Source organism: Glycine max, chromosome 15, assembly GCF_000004515.6.
Source record: "Glycine max cultivar Williams 82 chromosome 15, Glycine_max_v4.0, whole genome shotgun sequence".
Lineage (NCBI taxonomy): Eukaryota > Viridiplantae > Streptophyta > Magnoliopsida > Fabales > Fabaceae > Glycine > Glycine max.
This window is the reverse complement of record NC_038251.2, coordinates 48,627,055-48,646,597: the sequence shown is the minus strand read 5'-3', so window position 1 is coordinate 48,646,597 and position 19,543 is coordinate 48,627,055. Positions and strand designations below refer to the sequence as shown.

Sequence of the window (19,543 nt, the reverse complement as noted above, 5' to 3'; positions counted from 1 at the left end):
AACTTATGAAGTTTAATTCCTTCAAAAATAATCCCATTGTGTAGTTGCTGGAATTGTTTTGTCCTTGTTCTAAGCCTTTATTAGCCTAACCCTAAGCCTTTTCCTTGTCACAAATTGGTGGTTGAACTTTGTGTAAACTTTAACTTGAATTGCTTTAGAACTCAAGGAGAATTCTAGAGTGGAAAAAGGCAAGAGTGTACAAATTTTTTTAAAAAAAAGTCATATTTGAGAGATACACTTGAGTGCGGTGAGGTTCTATTTTCTTTATAACTATTATTATTTTTATTTTGAAGATGTCAGGTGGTGGTGAATATCAATTGAATGGGGCACAAAGATTCTTGTTGGATGCTCTCAATGCTCAAATGCAAAGACTATTGAGAGAGAACAACGAGGAGTTATATGAAAGAACTAATCGATTAGATAATCGTGAACATCATGAGGACGAAAGGAGAGGAGGAAATGGTGCTGGTCCAAGGCCAAATCAAATTGAAGAAGTCAAGCTCAACATTCCTCCCTTTAAAGGCAAAAGTGATCCGGAGACATATTTGGAGTGGGAACTCAAGATAGAGCATATCTTTTGATGTAACACCTATGAAGAGGCCCAAAAATTGAAGTTAGCAGCCGCGGAATTCTCGGATTATGCTCTTGTGTGGTGGAACAAATTGCAAAGGGAGAGAGCTAGAAATGAGGAGCCTTTGGTGGAAACTTAGGTTGAGATGAAAAGGATCATGATGCAAAAATACCAACTTCTCTAGCACTAGAAGCCAATAATTGCAACTTTAAAACCCTATGAATGTAACAGGTTAGAGATGTGAATATATGTTTGCCTATTTATGGCTATCTAGATTATTAATATACCATTAAATTAGGGGTCAGAACTAGTAATCTGATGCCTCTCAAGTTATGTATTGCTCTCATTACATCCTTTGCATCAGCCAACTATAAGACAAAGAAACATTATTATTTAAAATCAGATGGAATGCATAAGGATAACAACTATTGTTTGTCTATTCCATGGGAATGTGTCTACTGCATACTCTTCATCATCTAAAATTTATCAAGTCTCTAACTTAAATTTCAATGCTTGACTTACTTGCACCTGTTAGATGTGCTGCAACTTCGTCCTTCAATCTAGCGGTTTCCCATGCCCAAGTTATCTATTCTAGGATGGCAATAACCAGACGAGAACCTCTAAATCCTATCAATGGTATTCATGCTCAGTAACTTGTCAACACCAAGTGGTTCCTCCAAACATGAAATGGAGAATTGGTTGGGTTAAAAAGAGCTAGCAAAAGATGTGAGAGAGTAAGTATTGTGCATCAGGTAAAACTAATTACCAACTTAACCTGTCTGATATGCATACCTACAGTATTTTTATTGTTTGATAAGTAAACTAATCATAAGCTTGTGAGCAATTACAAGTAAAAATAGCATTTACATAACTTGTCCACATCATGCATTTCCAAAATCTATCTGGAATATAGGTAGTGATATATGAATACAACCAACTAACCAAATAAAGAAAAAATTAACATCAGGCACTCTATAAAGAAAACCATATTTTTAGGATGATTATTATTTAAAGAGGTGTAGGCTATGGTGGTCACGAAAATTCCTTGTGTTTTGTGGTCAAGGAAATACAAATCGGGTATCGCTAGTGGGTCGGTATTTAAACTTTTTAATATTTTATTTAAGTTAACATATAAAGACAATTTTGTCATTACTTTCATGAAAAGATAAGAATGCCCATTAAGAACTTCAAATATTGTTTTGCCCTTCTAGGTAGAAAGATAAGCTCTATGCTGTCTTTGTGGGGTTCTATTTTGAAGAATAATTTTGTTGAAGAGGGTTGATTGTCCGCGTTTCTAGGACTTGGTCATGTTCATTGACTTGAAATAGAAGCCTTTTTCTAAGTTGTAGGAAATTGAAGGTGGTGGTTTTGGGTGTCAACTTGGGAGATTAGCCCATTTAGTTTTGTGTTTGTTCTTGTTTGGTTGTTGTTGTTTTTTATTATGCTATCGTGATCTTTATTCTGTGCCGGATAACCTACTCCTAGATGCCACCGCTGCGGCGTCGCCCACCACTACCTCAAGCCGCAAAACCTACTCTTGGATGCCATTGGCGCGCAACATCAAAGTCTTCGACTTTGGCCTCTCTACCTTCCTTAAGCACCTCTGTGACAAGCTCCTCCACACAACATGTGGACCCCGTCTTCATCGTGCCGAAGATCCTCCGCTTTGTCCACTACGACAGCTCGAAGCCCAACTCCTACTCCTGCGGCGTTATCCTTTACAACCTCCTTGTCTCCCACCCTCACGAGTCTCACTAAATACTTTCTAAAACTATTTTTCTCCCTACAATGACACCAACACCCACGACCAACCAATCCTCAACAAATTATAATTAAATAAAATTAAATTCTTAACCAAAGGAAAATAACACAATAATATTTATGTGAACATTTTTTAATAAAATAATTAATAATAAAGAAGGGATATAAAAATAAAATAACCCATGACTATTAAAAATTAATTAACTGGTACAAAAGATTGCACTGATAGACCGAATCCAGTCGTTCAATATAAAGATCATTAATCTAACGGCTAGCAATCAGGTTGCCTATCTTTGTGCACCAAACACAAATAACTTTAGGAAGATTATTATTTAAAGAACGTATAAATTGAATTCTCAAATGTCGCAAGACTCACGTACTGTCTGATTTGAAGAAGGTACGTTTATATTGTCGAGTTTATAGATGTCATGCGAGTCCATATTCCTCCAAAACGTTATTATATCTTTTGAAGAGCACCGCTTGTGGAATCCACGTTATTGATTTTGAAGATAGATCTTTTAATCATTGTACCTTGCGTATTCGTAAAGTCTTGTGTTATTTGAGACAGCATCAAAATATAACTATGTTATTAAATAAGGTGTAGTTAAATTAACAACATACGTTAAGTTCACAGAAAAAATTTGAGTTTGATTTCATATAATATAATTTTAGGAAGAGACGATGAATTTTAAGAATGTGTTTGATTAAAATGCATGATAAAAAAAGATAAAAACAAAAGAGTATTGAAGAACCAAATTAATATCTTAATTATGATGGTTAAGAATTTATAATATTACATTATGGACCAATGTATATATATTAATGGATTTTAGAAGCGCGTAATAACACAAAGTTATGGCAGGCTTGTAATATGTAAAAATAACTATGAATGATTAGAGATTGTATACTAGATGACAACAAAAAAAAATAAAGAGAAGAGAAGTGTATACTAGAGATTAGAATTCATGCTTGTTATCTTAAATGGAATTATGAATCACGGAATAATAAAAGATACTGAGTGATAGGAGGTTTAGTTATGGCAGGCTAGTAATATATAATAATAATTATGAATGATTACTTATCAAAAAATTATGAATGATTATAAAGTGTATAATGGATACTAGAATTTACAGCAAGTCATTAGTTTCAAAGTCAAATTCTCTTAAGCAATATGTCTTGAATTCAATTTTTATAAACTAAAAAGATATAATTTAAAAGAAACACTCCATCACAGGTGCTCAACTAAATTTTCTAATAAAAATTAATTATTCATAAAGTTAATAGATATTTTATATTAATAAATAAAATATATTTATGCTTGTCATATCTTAAATAAATAGAATTATGAAACATGGAATAATGAAACATGAGTGAGAAGGGCTTTTATTAGGAGGGAGTTATATATTTATGGTTTATCATTCCTTTATTCTCTTAATTTTTTAGAATTTCTAATTTTAATTTTTTTTATTTGAGACAATAGACTAAATAAAGTAAGGATAAAAATAAAGGTTAAGGGACTAAAATTAGTAAAATGTAATTTTTGTAATTAAAAAGAAAAGGTCTAACATGCCTATAAATATAACGAATTTTCGATTTACTTTCAATATTTTTATTTATCCATTTTAGTTTATCATCAACGATTCATTACAAATAATATTTCTAAGATAATGTGTGCATTTATTTTGTTAAGATTAATAATATTCAACTTCTTATTTTTTTAATGAAATCATGAATAAAAATTTAAATATATTAAACATTATAGTTAATTGAATTAATTTGTTATGCATTTCATTGTTGACTAAATTTTTTAATATTATTTCTATAATTCTAATTTTATAATAAAAAACATAATTTTTTTAGTGATGTAATTCTTCACAGTAACCAAAATATATATATATATATATATATATATATATATATATAATTTTATATATATATATATATATATATATATATATATATATATATATATGTATATAAAATTGTGTATAACAATATTAAGAGACAACATACATGACGCAAAAACACTAAAATTATTTTAATTAAAGAATAAAAAAATTCTGAAAAAATATTTTTTAAATTAAATTTATATATTTATGAATTTATTTTTATTATATAAATGTGCATTTGAATTTTTTATTTTTCACATATCATTTACTATATTATATTTAATAGGTGTCATAATTATTATACTATAAGTAAAATTGGCTACCTAATAACATTAAATATTATATTTATTAAATATAGTATGTAGTCAATTGTAAGTATAATAATTAATAGAAAAGCTATCATACATATTTTTCAATTTATTGATATTATGATATTAATATATATTTAAAGTTTCCTATTTCAAATATGTTTTCTCTTTTATTTTTATAAATAACAATAATAATAATAATATATTTTTATCGCATATATATAGATCTATATTTTTTACTATTTAATATAATAAAATTATTAAATATTATATTTATTAAAAATATGATATGTAGTCAAATTTTAAGTAGAAAAATTAAGAGATTATTTATTATATTTTATAATTTTACATTTTTAAATATAGATTCCTATTTCAAAAATATGTTTTTTTTATTATTTTTAAAGTAAAAATAAAAATAAAATAATATTATTCTATTTTATAAATTTATAAATATGAAAATTTATGTATTAAAACATATAATACATTTATTAAATATTAAATATATTTATATTATTAAATATGACATATAATATCTTATTGGTAAAATTGATTAAATACTATGTTCATTAAATAAAATATGCATTATTACAAAGTAGGCTTTTAAAGATGATTATAACACTCGTTCCATGATGATTTTGAATCGTCTTTGAAGTGGTAATCGTGAAAAGTCAACACTTCACTGTTTGGGACCGAGATAGGTTAAGATCTAGAAGCAGTTTCCTCTCTCCAACATTGGTGATTGAGTTGATGTCAAGCATTGAGACCAAATCTGTGGTGCACTCAAAGCACTTCGCGACGAGATCGAATTTTCAGAGGCTGTGCCACAGTGTGGTAGAGGCAACGCAACAACAACAACACACGAGTGACACTAACATGGAGAGAGAGAGAGAGAGGGAGAGAGAGAGAGAGAGAGAGAGGTTGCAAAGAGACTGAGAGGGGATATGATACAACTGATGGAGCAGTTTTCTGAAAAAGACTTCAATTTCAAAAACGATTTTTCAAATCGTCGAAAACTGTCTTTGAATTCTTCATTTTAACAATGTTTTCCCTAAAAATTGCCTTTGAAATGCAATTTCTAGATCATTTTATAGAAAACAGTCGTTGAAATATAACTAGTATTTACAAAAATGTCATCGCCTCCTTAACAACGCTGGTTTTTATAAAACCATCACCAAATCCCCGTCATAAAACCATGTTTTCTAGCCGTGAATAGAAAATGTTAGCTTTTAGAAAGAATCTTGTAAAAAATAGTATAAGAGTCATATATCACATTAATTAGGAAAAAGCATACCAACTATATTGGTAACCCTTTCCCTAATGATCTTATGCTACAAGTCTATATATTATTAAAGAAATAATGGAAGAATACAAAATATGGGGGACATGCAAGAGCCAAAACTCATGAGATAGCTTAAAAATGAAAATTTGGAAGCTTTTAATTAGAAAGTATGAAGCTTTTAATATCAAGATTTTATATTAAAAAATATGAATATCATTATGTATGGTATCTCATGCATTTAGTTGAATTCTCGAATTCATTTATTTCAGGTCAGTGTTATTAATCCTCATTAAATAGTTGGTGTTAGATATATAACACAAAACATACATGTGCAGGCAAAAATTCATTTTTATGGGAAGGTCCCACACCAAAAGTGATCATCACAGACCCTGAGCAAATCAAAGAGGTCTTCAACAAGATCCAAGACTTTGAGAAACCAAAGTTGAGCCCCATTAATTATCAATTTGTTGGGCACTGGACTTGCAAATTTACAAGGCGAGAAATGGAGGATACATCGAAAGATTATCAACCCTGCTTTCCATTTTGAATAATTGAAGGTTATATAAATACTAATTAATTTAATGGTTTTGATTGGACAAATTTCTAGATAAAATACTTATAAGAAAAAAAAAATTAATTAAGTTTCTTTTATATGTAAGTTAAGATTAACTTATGTAAGCAAATTCGTAGAAATTCTCATTTAACTTTTCCGAAAAAAATTGATTTTAATCATGTATAAACTAATTTAAATGTATGAAAATAATTTAATTTAATTTAATTATTTTCATACCTTATAAGTATTTATATAGAATTTTATGCAAATGGGTGAATGTATGTTTTGTTAGGCAGTCATTTTTTTAGCATGTTTTACTCCATATATCAAGTTTTGTGACTTCATGATCAATTATGTTATCATTATCTTGCGCAGGTTATGTTGCCAACTTTTTTTAAATGTTGCGATGACATGGTTTCGAAATGGGAAGGGATGCTATCTTCAGAAAACAAATGTGAAATTGATGTATGGCCTTTCCTTCAAAATTTGACCTGTGATATTATTTCTAGAACAGCGTTTGGAAGCAGTTATGAAGAAAGGAAAAAGAATATTTGAACTTCTGAAAGAGCAAGCTAGGTTTATTATGAAATTACGAAATGTTTACATTCCAGGATGGTGGTACGACTACTAACACAAAAATGGCTATAGAGCTATATATAAAGCTTTCTTAGTTAAGGACCGTTACATATTACATTTATGGCTAGCTAATTAATTTGAAAATGTAATTATATGATCTATTTGTAGGTTGCTACCGACAACTACACATAGGAGGATGAAAGAAATAGATACTGATATGTGGGCGTCACTTATGTTGGAACAAAGAAGCTCTTCACACATACTCACACTATGCACTCACTCATTCTATGTTAGAGAATAAGAGAAGATGAAAGAAAATAGAGGAAACTTAGAATTCTGAATAAAACTTCTGCACTCTCATTCTCATTCATACTCATTATTTTCATTCATGATCACTACTATATTTATACACTGCACATATAGCTATAACAACCTTCATAGCTGTCAAACTAACTAACTCCTAACTCCTAACTAACTAACTGAATTACAGCATACATCAACATCCCTCCTTAATTCAGATTTGTCAAGGATGTCACTCCTAACTTGTCTCTCAATTCCTTGAACTTGATAGACTTCAATGTCTTAGTTAGTATGTCTACAACTTGATCTTCAGACCTGCAAAACTCCAATTCAAGCTTTTCCTTACTCACTTAATCACGCAGGAAATGAAACTTGGTTTCAATATGTTTACTCCTGCCATGTGCCACAGGATGCTTAGCTAAATCAATTGCTGATTTGTTATCCATCAACAACCTCATAGGACTGCAATTTCTCGAGTTTAGTTCTTCCATTAAAGCTTCCAGCTATAGAGCTTGACAGGCTGGCATAGCAGCAGCAATATATTCTGCTTCACATGTTGACAAAGCAACTACACTCTGCTTCTTTGAGCACCAAGAGATTGGTGATGTTCCAAATTTGAAAACATACCCAGCAGTGCTTTTCCTATCATCCTTATCACCACACCAATCTGAATCACTATAACCAAACACTTCTCCTTCTATATTCTTCTGACTGTAAGGATATAAAATACCAAGATCCAATGTTCCTTTCACATACCTCAGAATCCTCTTTGCTGCCAAGAAGTGAGGTGTCTTTGGTTTCTCCATAAACCTGCTTATCAACCCAACACAATAGGCAATATCAGGTCTGGTGTTACATAGGTACCTCAATGAGCCTACAATTTGCTTGTACAAGGTAGGATCAACTTCTTTCTCATCCCCATCTATTTGCAGCTTAATTCCAGTTTCAGTTGGTGTGATAACAGAATTGCACTCCATCATATTGAACCTCTTCAAAATGTCTTCTGCATACTTCTTTTGATGCATGAAAATCCCTTTATTGGTAGAAACAAATTCAATACCCAGGAAGTATGATAGTTCACCAAGATAAGACATCTCAAATTCATCCATTATTCTTCCTTTGAACACTCTTATATCTTCTTTACTACTGCCAGTCACTAGCAAATCATCTACATAGAGACATATTATCAAAAACTCACCAGAATCTGTGTTTCTAACATAGACTCCATGCTCAGTAGTGCACTTGGTGAAATTCTGCTGGACTAGGAAGCTATCAATTTTCATATTCCAGGCTCTAGGAGCCTGCTTGAGGCCATATAGTGCCTTATTCAACTTGTAGACTTTATCCTCTTGCCCTGCAACTACATAACCAGGTGGTTGAGTTATGTAGACTTCTTCTTCAAGTGGCCCATTCAAAAAATGCTGACTTCACATCCAGTTGATATAGAGACCAATTTTTGTTGCAAGTAGCTGCCACAATGAGCCTAACAGTTTCAAGTCTTGCAACTGGAGCAAAAACCTCATTGTAATCCAAGCCATGTTTTTGCAGAAATCCCCTTGCTACTAATCTTGCCTTATACTTGGACACATCTCCATTAGGCTTTACTTTAGTCTTATAGACCCACTTCACATCAATTGGCCTTTTTCCTTGAGGCAAATGGACTAACTCCCAAGTCTGATTCTTCTCAATTGATCTCAATTCTTCTTCCATAGCTGCTCTCCAATGTGAACTTTGTGAGGCTTCATCATGACTCATTAGTTCTGATTCAGCAAGTAGAGCAAAGTGCACAAAATCCCCTTCTGCAGTGATTGTTGTATCCGGATACAATTCATAATCTCTAAGTGTTTGTGGTACTTGCCTTTCTCTTTGTGACCTTTTGAGTTGCTCTCCACATGATGGTACATCCTCTTCACTTTGTTTGTCTTCAAGGTTCACAATCACCTTTCTTTCACCATTGTCAACAGTATTTATTTCCCAATTTCAGCCCTTTGTTTCATCTATCAAGACATCTCTGCTAATCACAACCTTCCTCATTCTAGGATCATACAGCTTGTAGGCACCAGTTGGATGATATCCAATGAGTATCATTGGTTCAGCCTTGTCATCAAGTTTCTTTCTATTCTGCTCAGGCACATGCCTAAAACACAGTGAACTAAATATTCTGAAATGACTCACACTAGGCTTCTTTTCTGACCATGCTTCTTCAGGTGTGTATTCCTGCAATCTCTTAGTGGGACACCTGTTCAGAATATACACAGCAGTAGAAGTTGCCTCTCCCCAGAAATAATGAGGCATTCCCTTCCCTTTCATCATGCTCCTGGCCATGTTCAGAATGGTTCTGTTTCTTCTCTCAACAACACCATTATGTTGAGGTGTATAGGGAGATGTCACTTCATGAATTATCCCCTCTTCATCACAAAATACTTGAAATTCATGTGAGTTATACTCACCACCTCCATCTGTTCTAAGCACTTTGATCACCTCATCACTTTGCTTTTCACTCAACAACTTAAACTTCTTAAAAATGTTAAACACTTCACTTTTCTGCTTAATGAAATAGATTCACATTTTTCTAGTAAATTCATCAATGAATGATACAAAGTAACTGTTACCTCCTAGGGATTTCACTTCAAAAGGACCACACACATCAAAATAGATCACTTCAAGCTTTCTTTTGGATCTGATTGGAATTTCTGACTTGAAAGAATTCCTTGGTTGCTTTGACACACAACACTCAACACATAATTGTTTTGGTATCTCAATTTTGGGAAGACCATGAACCATTTTCTTACTTTTCAATTCACTTAAACTCCTGAAATTTAGATGACCAAACCTGTGATGCCACATCCAGCTTTCATCACTTATAGAAGCAGCCAAGCATTGAAATTCTGCAATCTGAATTCCAATCTTGAATGTTCTGTTTCTTGACAAAGAGGCCTTTAGAATCAGCCTCCTCTTGCTGTCAAATATCTTCATTTGACTGTCCTCCATCTGCATTGAGTAGCCCTTTTCTAGCAGCTGTCCCAAGCTCAGCAAATTATTCTTCATATTGGGAACATATAGCACATCATTGATAAATGAGTGTTGTCCATCCTTCCTCTGAACCATCACCTTTCCAATGCCTTCTGCAGTTACAGAGCTTTTATCTGCAAACTTGATCTTGCTCTTCACCTTATCATCAATGTTTACAAACCACTCTGTATGTCCAGTCATGTGATTGGAACAGCCTGTGTCAAGATACCACAAATTAACATTGTCTTCTTCTGAGTTTGTTGTTGCCATTAGTAACACTTTATCAGAGTCAGAATCCTCATCTTGTGCCAATTGAGCCTCATCTGCATTTCTTGGAACCCTTTTATTTCTGCATTCATCTGCAAAATGTCCCCATTTCTGACAGTTATAACACTGAATCCCTTTCTTGTTGAATTTCTTCTTGCCCCCTTTGTGATTCCCTCCACCTTTCTTGTCAGTTTCTTCATTCTGGTTATGATTTCTAGAACTGCTGGAGCCCTCACCTGACCCCTTCCACTTTCCCTTTCCCTTCTTATTCTTGCCACCATCATAGTTGTTCCCTTTGGTTGTTTGGGCTTGCATAGCTTGCTCAGCTGATCTTTGTGAATTTCTTTCATTGAGCCTCATCTCTTGAGCTTCAAGAATTCCTTGCAGTTCTTCAATCTTCATTTCTTCAAGATTCTGGCCTTGCTCAATTGCCACCACTATATGATCAAATCTTGGTGTCAAGGTTCTTCATACCTTGTCAATGATCCCCAAGTCTGATTGCTTGTCACCATAAGCATTCATTTGATTTGTAATTGCCAAGATTCGAGAAAAGAACTCACCAATGCTTTCTTGATCACTCATCTGTAGAAGTTCATACTGCCTTCTCAAGGTCTGCAACTTCACCTTCTTGAGTTTGCTATCCCCTGCATAGGATTTTTCTAGAGTATCCCATGCCTTCTTTGCAGTATCAGCAGATCTAATTTTCTAAAAATTATCTGCATCTACACACTGATGAATAATGAACAATGCCTTTGCATCTCTTTTCATCAATTCACGGTGAGCCACTTTCTGTGCATCAGTTGGGTTCCTTTCAAGTTCTTGAACCCCTTCTTGCACCACTTCTGTCACATCTTGAAATCGAAAGATTACCTTCATCTGAGCACACCAATCTTCATAGTTCTTGCCTTTGAGAACAGGCATAGATGCTGAAAAATTTCCATTCGAGGCCATCTCAATTTCAGTATCCAAGGATCTTGAACTTCTGCTCTGGATACCAGTTGTTGGAACAAAGAAGCTCTTCACACACACTCACACTATGCACTCACTCACTCTATGTTAGAGAATAAGAGAAGATGAAAGAAAATAGAGGAAACTTAGAATTCTGAATAAAACTTCTGCACTCTCATTCTCATTCATACTCATTATTTTTATTCATGATCACTACTATATTTATACACTGCACATATAGCTATAACAACCTTCATAGCTGTCAAACTAACTAACTCCTAACTCCTAACTAACTAACTGAATTACATCATACATCAACAACTTAAAGGATCATCAACAAAAGAGAGAAAACAATGAAGGCCGGTGAAGTTTTAAACCATGATTTATTAGGCATGCTTTTGGAATCAAATTGTATGGAAATACATGAACATGGAAACAATAAGTCCATTGCAATGACTAGCCAAGAAGTAATTGAGGAATGTAATGCATTATACATAGCAGGGCAAGAAACTACATCGGCTTTGCTGGTTTGGACAATGATATTGTTGAGTAGATATCCTGATTGGCAAGCACATGCTAGGGAGGAAGTATTGCATGTTTTTGGTAACAAAATGCCAGATTATGATTGGTTAAGTCACCTCAAAATTGTAAGTACTTACCACATTATTTGACACCCAACTTAATACTCTCCCACATTAACCTACTTTAGGATAAAGTGGTACTTTCAATAATCTTATTCTCAAGTTAGGAATCAAACCTTAGTCCTTGATCAAGAGACCAAATTTCGAATTACTTGTGTCAATAATTTTTGGTTCACATGATTTTACTTAAGGGCATGGTTATATTAATATGGCAAGTGCTTTTAGTGTTGAATCTTAATGAATATATCTTTCTTTACAATAGGTGACCATGATTTTATATGAGGTTCTCAGGCTTTACCCACCTGTAGTTTTTTTCAATCGAGCTATCAAGAATGATGTGGAACTTGGAAACGTGTCCCTTCCTAAAGGAGTGCAAGTTTCCTTACCAATATTGGTGATTCACCAAGATCGTGATATTTGGGGTGATGATGCTACCGAATTCAAACCAGAAAGATTTGCTGACGGAGTTGCAAAGGCAACAAAAGGCCAAGTCTCATTTTTCCCATTTGGATGGGGTCCTAGAATGTGCATAGGCCAAATTTTTGCTCTATTAGTTGCAAAGATGGTTTTGTCATTACTTTTACAAAAATTCTCATTCAAGCTTTCTCCTGCCTATGCACATGCTCCAACCACTATGCTCACCCTTAATCCCAATATTGGGAAATACCTTTTTAAGCTGAAATCTCATAGATATATAAGTTGCACTCCAAGGAATAAGGCAGCTGTGGGACTAGGATATTTTCCAACATTATTATTAGACATCAAAATCTAAGGAAGAAAAAAATGGCACTTACATAATATTATGGTAACACATTACTCAGACAAAAACAAAAACAGTTTAAATAAATTATTTAAAAGAAAATATAAGGTTAATCCAGTAACTGAAAAAAGAGTGAAGGGAAAAAGAAGTGATAAGGTAAATAAATTATTTAAAAAAATGCTTAATTTGTAGCCTACAATAAGTTTTGGAAATCTCAAAATGTAATCAAAGGTTAAATTAATGTTTGATAAAACTTAATATTTTTTTAAAAGAAATTAATAAAATATTTTTATAAAATGCAGCTTGGGCAAAGCTAACAAACGCTATTATTTCCCAGTATATTTAGGAGTTCAAATCACTTGTCTTCATTAAAATATATAGACTTTAATTTTCTTACACCATAAATATTTTTATATTGTCGATGGATTAAAAAATATTTGAGGTATAATTTTTAAAATAATTATTATAAAAACTAAAATATTTATCATGTATAATAATTTATGATTAAATAATAATATAATTAATTTTTTTAAACTATATGTGCATTTTAATTAAATTTAATATATCGCCCTTCTTAAACTCATTTAGTGTGTGTGTGTGATAAACACATATCTAAAAGTGATTTCATTAAATAATTTCATTCATTAAATTCATTTTCTGAAATATGCAACATTTTTTTCAGGGTAGATAAAACATGCAAGTTTTACCTTCTAGTTCTAAAAAGAATGGATATTTCAAAATACAATACACATTATTTGTCATGAGAATTGCAACTAAAAAAGTTAGAGCAATTTTGTCTGCAGCGAATAATCAGTCACGCACTAAGAAAAGTAAAAGGAATATAACCTGCAGGGAATTTTATAAACTGAGATGCCTTTCCTCGTTTCGTGTTACATGATTAGGTGACGATAGGGGATATGGTCCCTATTGTATCAAAGACTTCAATTTTAGTAGTATGTTGTTTATTACATTTTCTAATTAGATAATACCTCAAAGTTTTTTTTTTTTAAAGGATGGTTATTATAAAATTAATAATTTTTAATAACATGATTATTTATGATGGGTTGATAGTATATATTTCTTTTTCATCATCAATATATTTTAATTAAATTTTTGCATTAACTAAGTTGTATTGTGTTGGACATTTTAGTGTAATTGATCTCTTTATTGTGTTAAAATAAGAGTGCACGCTTGTTTTAATGTAATAACGAGATGTTCGGTTTAGGCAAAGGTTGGAAGTTACATGGAAGTTACTAAAACTTCCATCAACGGTTGGAAGTTACATGGAAGTTACAAAAACTTCCATCAACGGTTGGAAGTTACATGGAAGTTACTAAAACTTCCATCAACGGCAGTTTTTAAAAATAAATAACTTCCATCAACCGCCAATAACCACCTGTTCTTTGATTATAAATAATCATCCTGGTTCAGAAAGCATAACATGTGAAAAACTCACAAGACCAAAACAAAACTCTTGAATTATAATCTTCTGATTTTATCCGATTGAACAATTTTGGTTGAACCCCGAAATTTGATTCAATCTGAAAGTGTTTATACACGACTTCAGATTTATCCAAGTATTATCTCGATTTTCAAAATTAACCAACAAAAGATTGAATCAAATCTTTCGAGATGACGAACGATAGTTCGAAGATGACAAGCAAGTTTGCAAAGTTGGACAAGTTTGAAGGGCAGGATTTCAGAAGATGGCAGAAGAAGATGCACTTTCTCTTGACAACATTGAATGTGGTGTATGTGCTGAGTACACCGATGCCGGTGTATATGGAAGGCGAAACTCTGGATCAAACAAGGAAGCGTTCGAAATGGGAGAACGACGATTACATTTGTCGTGGACACATTCTGAACGGTATGTCTGACTCTCTCTTTGATATTTATCAAAATGTTGAGTCTGCTAAGGAATTATGGGACTCTATTGAATCCAAGTATATGGCAGAAGATGCCTCAAGTAACAAATTCTTAGTTAGTAATTTCTTTAATTACAAAATGATTGATTCGAGGCCTGTTATGGAGCAATATAATGAACTGCTGCGGATTTTGGGTCAGTTTACTCAACATGATTTGAAAATGGATGAATCCATTGCAGTTTCATCTATAATTGATAAACTGCCTTCTTCTTGGAAAGACTTCAAGCATACCTTGAAACATATGAAGGAAGAGTTGACTCTGGTTCAACTCGGTAGTCATTTCATGATTGAGGAGTCGCTGAGGGCTCAGGAAATTGACAAAGTCAATGATAAAACCGTAGCAGGTTCCTCTTCCGTTAATATGGTAGAGGAAAGTGGAACAGTTAAGCAAAATTACAATGCTAAAGGTAACAAACGAAAATTTCAAGGAAATAAGAACAAAGGTCCAAACAAACAGACAAAATTATCATGTTGGAAGTGTGGGAAACCTGGTCATTTAAAGAGGGATTGCCGGGTGTTCAAAGGAAAGAACAAGGCTGGTCCAAGTGGGTCTAATGATCCTGAAAAGCAACAAGGTCAGATTGTAGTGAATAATTTTAATTCGAATACGAATTCGAATTATGTATCACTAATATCTGATGCATTCTATGTGCAGGATGATGACGTTGCTTGGTGGTTTGATTCGGGAGCAACAAGCCATGTGTGCAAAGATCGTCGTTGGTTCAAGGAATTTAGACCAATCGATGATGGCTCTATTGTGAAGATGGGCAATGTTGCAACTGAACCAATCCTAGGATTAGGTTGTGTTAATTTAGTTTTTACTTCCGGAAAAAGTTTGTATTTGGATAATGTCTTATTTGTACCTGGTATTCGTAAGAACTTATTGTCTGGTATGGTTTTAAATAATTGTGGTTTCAAGCAAGTACTTGAAAGTGACAAGTACATCTTGTCAAGACATGGTTCGTTTGTTGGATTTGGTTATCGTTGTAATGGAATGTTTAAATTAAACATTGATGTTCCTTTTGTTCATGAATCTGTTTGTATGGCCTCGTGTAGTTCTATAACTAATATGACAAAATCAGAAATTTGGCATGCTAGATTAGGACATGTTCATTACAAAAGATTAAAAGATATGTCAAAAACAAGTATGATTCCTCCTTTTGATATGAACATTGAAAAATGCAAAACTTGCATATTGACCAAGATCATTAGGAAACCTTTTAAGGATGTTAAAAGTGAGACTAAAGTCTCAGACCTTATTCATAGTGATTTGTGTGATTTGCATGCTACTCCATCATTAGGTCATAAAAAATATCTTGTTACTTTTATTGATGATGCATCAAGGTATTGTTATGTATATTTATTAAATACAAAAGATGAAGCTCTTGATAAATTTAAAATTTATAAGAAAGAGGTAGAACTTCATCAAAATGGGCTAATCAAAACTCTTCGTACGGATAAGGGAGGTGAGTATTATGATCCGGTTTATTTTCAATCTACTGGAATAATACATCAAACTACAGCTCCCTATACACCACAACAGAATGGTGTAACCGAAAGGAAGAATAGAACCTTGAAAGAAATGGTGAATTCCATGTTTCCTATTCGGGTTTAAGTGAAGGATTTTGGGGTGAGGCTATGTTGACAGCCTGTTACTTGTTGAACCGAATTCCTAACAAAAGGAATAAGGTTACCCCATATGAACTTTGGCACAAAAAGACACCAAATTTGAGTTATCTCAAAATTTGGGGATGTAGGGCTGTAGTCAGGCTTACAGAACCTAAAAGGAAAACCATAGGTGAAAGAGGTATAGATTGCATATTTATTGGATATGCTGAACATTCTAAAGCATATAGATTCTATGTGCTAGAATCTAATGATTCTGTTGCTGTGAACTCGGTTATAGAGTCACGGGATGCTATCTTTGATGAACAAAGGTTTACATCTATACCTAGGCCAAAGGACATGAATTCCATGTCGAAAGTCTCAGTTAATATTGAGGATATACCTTCAACTAGTACTGAAACTAGAAAGAGTACGAGAGTAAGAAAGGCTAAGTCATTTGGTGATGACTTTCAACTCTATTTGGTTGAAGGGTCAAGGAATGATATTCAATTTCAATATCAATATTGCCTTAATGTTGAGGAAGACCCAAAGACTTTTAGTGAAGCAATGGCTTCAAGGGATGCTGTATTTTGGAAAGAAGCAATCCAAAGTGAGATGGATTCCATCATGCAAAATAATACATGGAAATTGGTTGACTTACCTCCTGGATGTAAGCCATTAGGATGTAAGATGATCTTTAGGAGAAAGATGAAAGTGGATGGTACTGTTGACAAGTACAAAGCCAGATTGGTTATCCAAGGCTTTAGGCAAAATGAGGGTATTGATTTTTTCGATTCATATGCTCCTGTTGCTAGGATATCCACTATTAGACTGTTGTTAGCACTTGCTGTTATCCACAATCTGATGATTCACCAAATGGATGTGAAAACTGCATTCTTAAATGGTGAATTGGATGAAGAGATATACATGAAACAACCTGAAGGGTTTGTTATGCCAGGAAATGAAAATAAGGTGTGTAAACTGATGAAATCTCTTTATGGCTTGAAACAAGCGCCTAAGCAATGGCATCAAAAATTTGATGAGGTTGTGTTGTCTAGTGGTTTTGTTATAAACCAAGCAGATAAATGTCTATACAGCAAGTTTGATACTCATGGCAAAGGAGTTATCATTTGTCTGTATGTAGACGACATGTTGATCTTTGGTACCGACCAAGATCAAGTTGATGAAACTAAGGCATTTTTGTCTTCTAAGTTTGATATGAAAGATATGGGGGAGGCGGATGTGATCTTAGGAATAAAGATCAAACGTGGAAACAATGGTATTTCCATCTCTCAATCACATTATATTGAGAAGATATTGGAGAAATTTAATTTTAAAGATTGTTCTCCGGTAAGTACTCCCATTGATCCTAACCTGAAGCTATTACCTAATAAAGGTGTAGCAGTGTCTCAACTTGAATACTCAAGGGCGATAGGATCACTCATGTATGCAATGATTAGTACTAGGCCTGATATAGCTTATGCTGTTGCTAAACTCAGTAGGTTTACAAGTAATCCTAGTTCTCATCATTGGCAAGCTATGAATAGAGTATTCAAGTACTTAAAGGGAACCATTGACTATGGTTTGACATATACTGGATTTCCTTCGGTTATTGAAGGTTACTCTGATGCAAGTTGGATAACCAATATGGAGGATTATTCATCCACAAGTGGTTGGGTATTCCTCCTTGGAGGAGGTGCTATCTCTTGGGCATCCAAGAAACAGACCTGCATTACAAATTCAACAATGGAATCTGAATTTGTAGCTTTAGCAGCAGCTGGTAAAGAAGCTGAGTGGCTAAGAAATCTAATCTATGAGATTCCATTGTGGCCCAAACCTATACCTCCCATGTCTATCAGGTGTGATAGTCAGGCAACTTTGGCTAAGGCATATAGTCAAGTGTATAATGGGAAGTCTAGACACTTGGGTGTTAGACACAACATGGTTCGGGAGTTAATCATGCATGGTGTGATATCAGTGGAGTTTGTGAGAACTCAGCATAATTTGGCCGATCATTTAACCAAAGGGTTAAGTAGAGATCTCGTAAAAAGGTCGGCTGTGGGATTAGGATTAAAGTCCATCTGAAATCTCTTATGTTAAGATACCCAATTCCCATCTAATATGACATTAGGTGCTGAATTCAATGTGGAAAGCTTAACATGTAGAGATTGGAACACATCATCGAAAGTATCCCAAAAGGAATGTGTTCGGTTCTGTAAGTTAAGGAGGTTGAAGTATAACTTCTCAATGGTTCTTTTGAAAAATTGCATTTGCAGGTGCAAGAAAGAAAAGGACTACCTATATAAGCATGAAGTTTAGCCGCTTCAAGAAGCTGGGACTTGGCTTTGATATGCTTATGAAGGATAGGGACACAGGCTAGTAAAACTAGTGTCGAGCAAGAGTAATGTTATAAACTATTGTGCAGATTATCTTCATGTATTCATTATGAATAGAAAGGGTTCAATCCTTAGTGACACCCTGATATTCGAATATTTGAAACGTGTAATTTGCTAAGATGAAATTCAATCGTCACGATATTTCATCTATGCAGTAGTTTGTGGTATGTTATGACTTTGGTGATTTGATCGGTAATTACACTAAAATGGGGGAGGTTTGTTGGACATTTTAGTGTAATTGATCTCTTTATTGTGTTAAAATAAGAGTGCACGCTTGTTTTAATGTAATAACGAGATGTTCGGTTTAGGCAAAGGTTGGAAGTTACATGGAAGTTACTAAAACTTCCATCAACGGTTGGAAGTTACATGGAAGTTACTAAAACTTCCATCAACGGCAGTTTTTAAAAATAAATAACTTCCATCAACCGCCAATAACCACCTGTTCTTTGATTATAAATAATCATCCTGGTTCAGAAAGCATAACATGTGAAAAACTCACAAGACCAAAACAAAACTCTTGAATTATAATCTTCTGATTTTATCCGATTGAACAATTTTGGTTGAACCCCGAAATTTGATTCAATCTGAAAGTGTTTATACACGACTTCAGATTTATCCAAGTATTATCTCGATTTTCAAAATTAACCAACATATTGTTTGGTTTGTACATAAAGTGTTTTTTTTTTGTTTTTTTTTTTTATTTTTACATTCACAACATTCTTTTCTTCATAGGTGTTCTAATAGATGTCTAT

At 33.3% G+C, this 19,543-nt stretch overlaps 1 pseudogene; it reads left to right on the top strand.

Moving 5' to 3' along the window:
- The first annotated feature begins 293 nt into the window (after positions 1–293).
- Positions 294–12,877, top strand: LOC102670190 (11-oxo-beta-amyrin 30-oxidase-like; annotated as a pseudogene).
- Positions 12,878–19,543: the final 6,666 nt, after the last annotated feature.